This window comes from Callospermophilus lateralis, chromosome 4 (genome assembly GCF_048772815.1).
Source record: "Callospermophilus lateralis isolate mCalLat2 chromosome 4, mCalLat2.hap1, whole genome shotgun sequence".
Lineage (NCBI taxonomy): Eukaryota > Metazoa > Chordata > Mammalia > Rodentia > Sciuridae > Callospermophilus > Callospermophilus lateralis.
In genome coordinates, this window is record NC_135308.1 from 158,620,134 (window position 1) to 158,629,330 (window position 9,197).

A 9,197-nucleotide genomic window follows, 5' to 3' on the forward strand; every position below is an offset into this window, starting at 1 on the left:
CCTGGAGTGTCCACCAGGGACGGCTGGGTGGTGTGAGACCCCGGTATAGGCGGAGCTTGTGAGCAGGGTCCTCATGGGTACCAGAGGGCGAGGGGCCCCCATGTCTCCTCCCTCCCCTCCTCCCTCCCCTCCTCTCTTCCCCTCCCCTCCCTCCCCTCCCCTCTTCCCCTCCCCTCCCTCCCCTCCCCTCCCCTCTTCCCCTCCCCTCCCTCCCCTCCCCTCCCTCTCCTCCCTCCCTCTACCCCTCCCCTCCCTCCCCTCCCCTCCCTCTCCTCCCCTCCCTCCCCTCCCCTCCCTTCCCTCCCCTCCCTCTCCTCCCTCCCTCCCCTCCCCTCCCTCTCCTCCCTCCCTCCCCTCCCCTCCCTCTCCTCCCCTCCCTCCCCTCCCCTCCCTTCCCTCCCCTCCCTCTCCTCCCTCCCTCCCCTCCCCTCCCTCTCCTCCCTCCCTCCCCTCCCCTCCCTCCCCTCCCTCCCCTCCCCTCCCTCTCCTCCTCTCCCTCCCCTCCCCTCCCTCCCCTCCCCTCCCTCCCCTCCCCTCCCTCTCTCCCTCCCTCCCCTCCCCTCCTTCCCCTCCCCTCCCTCTCTTCCCCTCCCTCTCTCCTGTTCCTGGACCCACAAGTCTTTAGAGACCTGGTGAATTAGAGGTGTAATTAGATTAGGGACCCATGCTTATTTGTAGGCCAGGATCCTCTGGGGGGCAGGGGAGGCCTGAGGGGGCCATCTTCCTCTCTGAGCTCAGAGGTTCTCTCCTGAGGGGCCATGTGGTGGGACCTGGGCCCAGGGGGCCTGGGGAGAGCACCGGTCCTCGTCCCTCCTCAGCCTTCTCAGAACCCTGCTGTGGTCCTCCTGGACAGACTCGCGCTGGGCACAGGACCTTCTTCCTCCCTCAGCCTCAGTTTGCTCATCTGCACAATCAGTCGAAGCTAGAAGAGGGGAGACAGCAGGGGGAGGAGCCCTGAGAGTTGTCCCTAGGGCTACTAGGGAGGCAGCAAGTCTCCAAAAATCCAGAGAACCCATGACACCCCTGTTGCCCTTCCCACCGAGGGCCCGATGGGCACCCCACCGGAGTCCTAGGACATCTGCCCCAGCATTTCTCTCACAGGGAAGGAAAGGAAATGAATGAGCTGTGGCGGTTCCTGCTCTTCAGAAGCTCCCTGTCCCGTGGGGGAAGATGGAGGAGCAGAGCCCCGAAGGAGAAAGGGGGAAAGGGAGGCAGCTCAGCTTGGCTGCACAGCATGTGCAAAGGCCCGGGCCGGCTGGTGTGGGGAAGGAGTGGTTAGCACTCCTCTACGTTTGCAGAGGAAAACAAATCTTTGAAGCTGTTGGGAGTACGTGAAATGCCACGTACCCTGGGAAACAGAAGCCCCGGCTCTGCTTGTTCTGTGACAGTGTGAAAACTCACAACCTCTTCGTCAAGACGGGGAACAAAGGGGAACAAAAACATGGAAATGACTAGGAGCTCAGTTCAGCTTCGGTTCACCGGTCTGAGCCCGACACTCCAGACGCCTCAGTTCCACCTCCGGCCTGGGTCCCCCTGTGCACGACCTGGAGTCGGGCTCACGAGGTCTCCCTAGAGTCGGGCTCAGGGGGGTCTCCCTACAATCGGTTCCTTGATTCCTCAGCCACGTTTGCTTGTGGTGTTTCTCTTGGTCACTGTAGTTATTAGAAAATGATGTCAAAGAAGAAAGTGCTCCTGTCCCTGAGAGTCCCGGCTGCCTTCCTGCCCTCCTGGCCTCCTTTCCCACCTCTCCTGCCCTGCTCCTGGGTCCTGCTGAGCGACAGAGGTCAGGCCTGACCAGGGTGTCAGCACCATGGACAGCGACGGAGCTTGCGGGGGGGGGGGGGGGGGGGCGGCAGCTGCTGGGCAGCTCTGGACACCCTGGTCTGGTGGCAGAGGACCTTGAGAGCCACCTCGGGGCGGGGCGCAGGGAGCCGGGCTGGGGCGGGGCAGGCGGGGGATGTCGGAGGAGCTCCCGGTGGGTCCAGAGATCACTGGCCACCGGAATGTCCCTGCCGGGGCTTGCGCATGGCCCCTCTCCTCTCGGTGCTCAGCCCCACTCCGGCCACCCCAGGAGAAGGCCCAGCGGCCGCTGGCCTTGGCCTGGCTGATCTCCTCTGCAGTGTGACCTTGGGCAGGCCTCGTGCCCTCCCACCCAACCTCCTGGCTTCAGAAGGGGACAGTGGGGACCGCGTTATTTCTGAGCTTGGAGCCGGACCCCGTGGTTAGCTCCTGGTGAAGAGCTGCGGCCAGGGCAGGGCAGGGCAGGGGCAGGGCCAGGGCAGGGCAGGGCAGGGCAGGGCCAGGGCGGTCTGGCGGGCGGCTGCGGGGGGAGTGGCGGGCTGTGGGGCGGGCAGGGGGACCCGGCGGGGACAGAGGAGCCCCTGGGCCTGTATATTTAGCTCCCGAGGTGTATAAACCGGGAGCCGAGCCGCTGCTCCCGGTGAGTCATCTCTGCGCTGCAGCTAAAGTTAGGCTCAAGCACAGGCTCCGCCCCCTCCTCCGGCCCCTCGCCCTCCCCATCGCGCATCCCCCCCAGCGCCCACCCCTCGCCCTTCACCCCGCTCCTCTCTGATGCTCTGAGCTCAGCCGGTCCCTGGCCTCTCCTGCTCCCCGTCTTCCTCCTCTGACTCTGACAGCGCGGCCCCTTCCCGGGGGCACCTGGGGACGGGCGCATTGGCACTCGTCCTGTGTGAGTGTGAACTCAGTGGTCACCGAGCCTGTGTGCACCGGCTCCGCGCTGGGGGAGCTCTGGGTGCAGTGGCATCTGGGTGTGGTGCGGTGCCTGGATGCTTGTGGGTCTGTGTGCCCAGGCAGAGTGCGGAGGTTGGGGTCACCGTCTCTGGGAGTCTCCTTCCGGGAGCAGCAGCTTCGTGCCCTGGAGGTGAACGCTCTGGGTCAAGAACCCCTTAACTCTCCTGGAGGAGGGAGGGTGGGGGGGTCCACAGCCCTCTGCAGGCTCCGGGTTGTGGACCCTGCTGGGCGGGAGGGAGTGTGGGGTGGACGCAGGCGTGGCTCTGGCCTCTGCCACTCTCTGTCCTGTGATCTTGGGCCAGTGTCTTTGCCTCTCTGGACTCTGTGCATCTGCCAGAGGGTCATGAAGACCCTGCTCACCCCCAGACTAGGCGGGAGAAGGGGCCAGGGAACTCACAGTGTGGGGACAGCTGGGTGGTCGTGCCACGCTGGTCACTAGGGACACTGGAGCTCTCTCTTGGCTGAGTCCCTGCTTTTCTGCCCCCATGGGGTCGGCCCCAGCTACCATTATCATCTATGTGGACTTTCAAACAGAGTTGGAGGCTGGGCCTCCCCATGAAGGCCGCCTCCTTCCTAATCCACACGTGGCCACGCCCCCTCTCCTGGCACATCCTACCAGCTCTCTCTGCAGGAAGCCCCTGCTGAGGCTGGGCCTGGCCTCCTCCAATCCGGGGGTGCCTCTGTTACGCAGCCCCTCCTGGCTCTGTGCCTGCAGGAAGGGACGCCTGGGAGGCTCTGTGGCAGGCCTGAGTGTGGGGGTGGGGAGAGGCGCGGATGGCGGGAGAGGGGGTTGGTGGCCCTGCTCACCTGGGTGGGTGGCCCAGATGCTGGCCCTTCACTAGAAGGGGGTGAGGGGGGACAGAGGGAGGCTCCCTGCCCTCACAGGCTGCTCCCTGCCGTCAGGGCTGTCCCCTGACCGTCTCATTTCACAGGACGGTAACCCTCAGGCTGGAGCCGCAGCTCAGGGTACAGCATGGCTGTGCACGTGAGAGACCCTTGCTGTCCAATCCCCAGCTTCAAAAAATAAAGGAGTGACAGTACCAGCTGTCCCCACTGCCTGTCCCCGCCTTCCTGTCCTGCCCAGGCCAGTCACTATTTAAGGGACTTGTCCCCCGTATGTGCTATGTGCTTTCTGACCCACCATGAGGGTGTGAGCTTGGCTGGGTCAAGGGCTTGGCTTTGTCCCTGCTGGACCCCAGGCCGAGACCGTGCCTTGGAAGACCCACAGGCCAGAGTGCAGTGGGGGACACAGCCAGGGGCCCCTGAGTGAGCCTGGCGAGGTCCTGGAAAGGTGACCTCTGACCTCTCAGTGCCACCCAGGGCCACGGCCAACCAGAGGGCAGGGTGGGGCTGTTCCCCAAGTCCAGAGCCAGCGCAGGCACCGAGCAGGCAGAGCCGGGGACTGGGCTGGGGAGCCTTTCCAGGGGTGCTGGGTGGGAACCCAGTGTTCTTGGGGTGCTGGGTGGGAACCCACCGAGCCCTGGGGGACGGTCGCTGTTGACAGAGATCAAGGCCTCAGGGGAAGGCACCGCAGCCCCTGCAGAGGCGCGGGGAGGCTGAGGAACGGCCCAGGCGCTCTGCACCAAGCTAGCTGCTCCCTGCAGTGTCCCCCGCCAGCCACCAGGACTCCCAGTGGCCACCATAGGGCGACCAACTGAATAGGGCCAGCCCCCCCAGCCGAGGGCTGCTCCCACCCACGCAGCCCCCAAACGTCTCTCCTTGGTGGTGACATTGGAGGCAGCTTCCTCGAGGCCCGCCTGCCGGGTGCCAGCCTTTGTCCAGCTGAGGATAAAAAGGACAGTGGCCGCTCGCTCGGCTCTTCTTCTGCAAGCAGCAGGAGCCGCAGGGAGAATGCCACGGGGAGGAGCAAGCACGTGTGTGCGAGGGGCTTACACACACAGGGACGGGGGTGGGGGACAGAGGCAGAGCTGGGCACACGCCCCAGAGACAGCAGAGAGAGAAGCCAGAGAAACTGCCCGGGAGGAAGGGGGTCGGGCAGGAGAAACGAGGAAAAGAGAGACACCAGAGACCCAGCACGGAGACAGAGGGGGGGAGGCAGGGGTCAGAGTGGCCCCCAGCTGCCCTGTGGCTCCTCCTCTGGCTCCTTGGCTCCCAGGCCTCACAGGCCAGGCTCCCCCCCTCCTCCTTGGCCTGTGTCCTCACCAGTCCTTAAACTTGCTGGCCACCTGGGTTGACCTTGGGACACTGGGTCAGAAAAGCCCAGGCCTCCAGGCTGCCTCCACAGGGGACCCTCCTCCTGCTCCTGGGGCTCCCCTCTCTACTGAGCTCCACCCAGGGCGTCTCCCCCTATGATGGGGTCCTTGCCTCTCTGCTCCGTGCATTTACACCTGCCACACAGAAGATGTCAAGGACGAGCACCACTGGCCCCGCAGCGACCTCTGGCGTGGCCTCAAATGACTGCCCCGGAGCCGAATTCAAGAAACAACCTGGCAAACATTGGGCACCTACTGTGTGCTGAAGTCCAGGATGTCATGAGGCACAAAGGGACTGTGCCAGCTGCCAAGCACCATGGGGGGCTCCTGGCGTATGCTGGGCGGGGCTCTGGCCAGTGGCCCCCTGACATTGACACCTCTGCCCGCCAGCGGCAGACGTCGCCCTGCGCAGCCCTCTCCAGATGCGCCCGGGCTGATTTTCTGAGCCCCTTCCAGAAAGCTTCTAGGGTGTCAACTACCTCTTTTGGCTGAGTCAGGGACCTGAGTTTCCCTACATCTGTCCCCATCTGCCCTCTGTCCCCTCTCCAGCCTGCTGTCTGGTGGGTGGGACAACAGGGATCTCTCTCTCTCTCTCTCTCCCACACACACACACACACACACACACACTCTCTCTCTCTCTCTCTCTCTCTCTCTCTCTCTCTCTCCCACACACACACACACTCTCTCTCTCTCTCTCTCTCTCTCTCTCTCTCTCTCTCTCCCACACACACACACACACACACTCTCTCTCTCTCTCTCTCTCTCTCTCTCTCTCTCACACACACACACACACACACTCTCTCTCTCTCTCTCTCTCTCTCTCGCACACTCACCCTGGCACAGAGCCTATTTCTGCAGCTCATCAGCTCTGTCACCCTGGGCAGTTGGCGCCATCTCTGAATCTGGCCTCTCGTGGCTCTGGGGGTTACGTGGACTCACGAAGTGGGTGGACTCCTGCCGGTCATGGAGGGGCAGCGCAGCAGCCCACCCCTGCCTGGATGGGGTTCCTGGGGGTGCAGGCATCATGGGGGAGGCCAGTGTCCTCTGGGATCCTCTGGCTTTGACTTGGCCCAGTTGGTGGGTGGAGGCCTGCCCTGCCCAGGGCTGTTCTCACCCTTGTCCTTTCTTCTTGGTCCAGGGACACAGAGCAGCACCCCGTCCTCTTGTCCTCTTTCGTTTTAACCGGAGACAGGGCCTCCCTGAGCTGCAGAGGCTGCCTGCCCTTGCCGTCCTCCACCCGCCTCAGCCTCTGGGGCTGCTGGGGACCCAGGTGTGCGTCTCCGCTTCCAGCTCCTTTCGACACCCACACGGGGTGGGGGGACTGAGGCTGCTGTCAGGCAGGGACCTAAAGTCCAGTCCTGCCCTCCCGGGGACTCTGAGGCGTGCCCCGGGTGCCGGCCCTCCGTCTCCCCGCTGTCCTTCCCTCCATGCTTCCCGAGCTCCCGCCTTCCTCGTGGTCACTGAGGAACACCCGCTTGCCCTCCAGACAGGCTCTGGTCCCCCTTGGCCCCTCTGAACTCATTGGTGCCCACAGGTGTCAGGTGCAGCCTGGCCTGTCCCATGCGAGAAGCCCCGTGCCCAGCCCCCGGCTGGGCGTCTCCGTCTCCTCCTGTGTCCCCTCAGCAGTCCCAGGCTTTCCCACCCGGGAGCGTCCCCAGCCTGGCACCGCCTGGGGGCGTTGGGGAGGGGACACAGGCCCTGAGCAGGCCAGGCAGTGTGCCCGGGACCCCTCCCCCACCCTGGAGTTCCCGTTCTGTTCCTGGATTCTCCAGTCCTGGCGCAGGGTCCCCTGGGCCCCAGAGCTCTGACACACGGGTTCTTGGGGCTTGGGAGGCAGTTGGAGAACTGGGCCCGGCTCATGAGCCCATCCCTCCCGTGTCCCAGAGGAGTGTGCTCTCTCAGGGAACTGGGTATGAGGGTGCCTTACCACATTCTCAGTTTGGAATCCCGGAAACCTTGAAGTGTAGAGCTTTTGAGTCTTAGAATCCAGAATCCTAGTTTAGTGCGCACACCCCCAGAATTCAGATCCCAGCTCTGCTGCTTATTAGCTGTGTGACCTTGAGTGAGTTACCTAACCTCTCTGTACCAAAGGTGCCTCATCTGTAAAACAGCAGCAGCAATTTCGTAAGATGTGTTCAGGATTAAGAGTGTTAATGTTTGTCAAGGGCTTTCACCAGGGCCAGGCACAGATAACTGATCTGCCAGCATTTAAGAAACCAGTCCGCGTGCGTTCTGAGGATGTGGGATCTTTATCTTTGTCCTCATAGGATCTGTAGATCTAGAAGGAGCCTCATCTCATGTTCTAGGGCAGGAAGCCTGACCCAGCTTCCCCAGTGGAGGTGCCACTGGAGAAGGTGGGGGTGGGCGTCAAAGGGGTGAGAGGGAGTCCCCACTGTCAGGGGGTGCGTTGGGGGGTCCAGGCTGAGGTCCACGTCACCCTCCTCCTGGCGGACACCCTGCAGGCCTGGAGGGGCTGGTGTGCCTGCAGCTGATGCGGCCTTTGCAAACACCAGCCTCAGTATAAATAGCAATAATGAATAAATGAAGCTCCGGCAGCGGCCAGAGGCTGGGGAGGGACTGCCCAGCCTTCCTGCAGCCTGGGCGGGAGCCACACTCCCCTCCTCCAGGGGTGGAGGATCCTCTCTCCTCCTACTTCCTTCTTGGCTTTTAGTGTCCACAGGACCCACTCACTGTCCTGCGGGGGGGGTGTGTGGATGGACTAGTGGACAACCACGGCTTTACTTGAAGCATAAAGCATTCAGGTTAGATATAAAGCAGGACTTCTGCAGGCGTGGGTGCTTATAGGAGGCTGGGGGGGGGGTCTCGCTGGGAGAGGGACAGGAGGATCATTTCTGCTCAAATACAGAAATAGAGAACTTTGTTCAGAGTTGCTCAGAGAGCAAAGGAACTGTCCCAAGAGGTGTGCGACTGTGTCACCGCGGCCACGTTGGGGGGCTGCAGCTGAAGGAACCCAGACCCCAGAATTCACCACCTGATGGGTCTCGAGGTCCTGGGAGCCTCCGAACTTGGTGAAACGTATGGAGGAGGATGGGGAGAGGGGAGCCTGGCCCTCAAACCAGATTTCTTCCGCCCTCGGGCCCTTCAACTGCACCCCAGCTGGGGGCTTGGAGGCCTGCTAGGCCCCTCAGTGTCTGCCTCCGTGATTCTCCTGATGCCGTGGGGCCACCTTCCTCCTCTCAGGTCTCAACCCTGTCCACTCCCATAAGGCTCAGCTCAAGTATTTCACCTTTGATGAGACCGCTACTGAAGCCCCTCTGATCTGAAATCCACTTATCCAGCTGGGGACGCTGACCTGTTGGAGTCACACCTACAGGGCGTCTTGTGGCCTAGTGTGTACTTTCAAGACCTTGCATTGTGATCTGTTTATGAAGGGTTTTCTCAGTGACAAAGGATTATCTTGTCTCCCTGGACAGAATTAAAGATAGCAAGGGATAAAGGTTTGTTGAGCAACTACTATACTCCAGGCACCGTGTTAGGTCCTTTAGAAACTGTTTGCACCTTGGGAATGTAAACTTTTATCTCCATTCCATGGGGGGGGGGACGACCTGGGATCCAGATGTTCTGGGGCTTGCCCATTCCCCCCCCCCCCCAGTCAGGAAATGGCAGAGTGAGGACCAACCAACTTTCCCAAGGCTTGTCTGCAGAACAGCAGCCCCAGGGCAGCCCCAGCTTCCTCCCCCAGGACCCAGACCAGTGGGATGTCCCCACCACCACATATTCTGTTCTCCAAGGAAGTGGGAAGGGCTGAGCTGGTGACCCAGTGTGGAGAGACACCTGGGTGGTGCTTGGGGAATACCGGATCACTCGGGGGTCCTGCTTCCCTGCAGAGTAACCTTGGCTGGGTGGCTCACCTCTGGACTCAGGTTTATCATCAGTAAAATGGTGGCAAAGGGTGGACTTCCAGGAGGTGCTGGGCACATAATAGCTTCTCATTAAATGCTTGGAGAGCTGCAGAAACGTGAGCAATTTGACATGTCTGTGGGAGGCTCTTGATGCCTCTCATTTGTTTGGGCACAAATGAATCAATAAAAGGGGATGTTAATCTTGAACACTCCCCTGTCCCCAAATGGTAGCCCTGAGGGAGAGGGGAAGGGAGACATGGCTAGGGCATGGGATTTAGGAACTGGCCATGCGAAGGACTGCCCCCTGGGAGTGGAGAGGCTGAGTGAGGTCCTTGCAGCTGGAGAAGGCGCATCTGTCTCACCTGGGGGC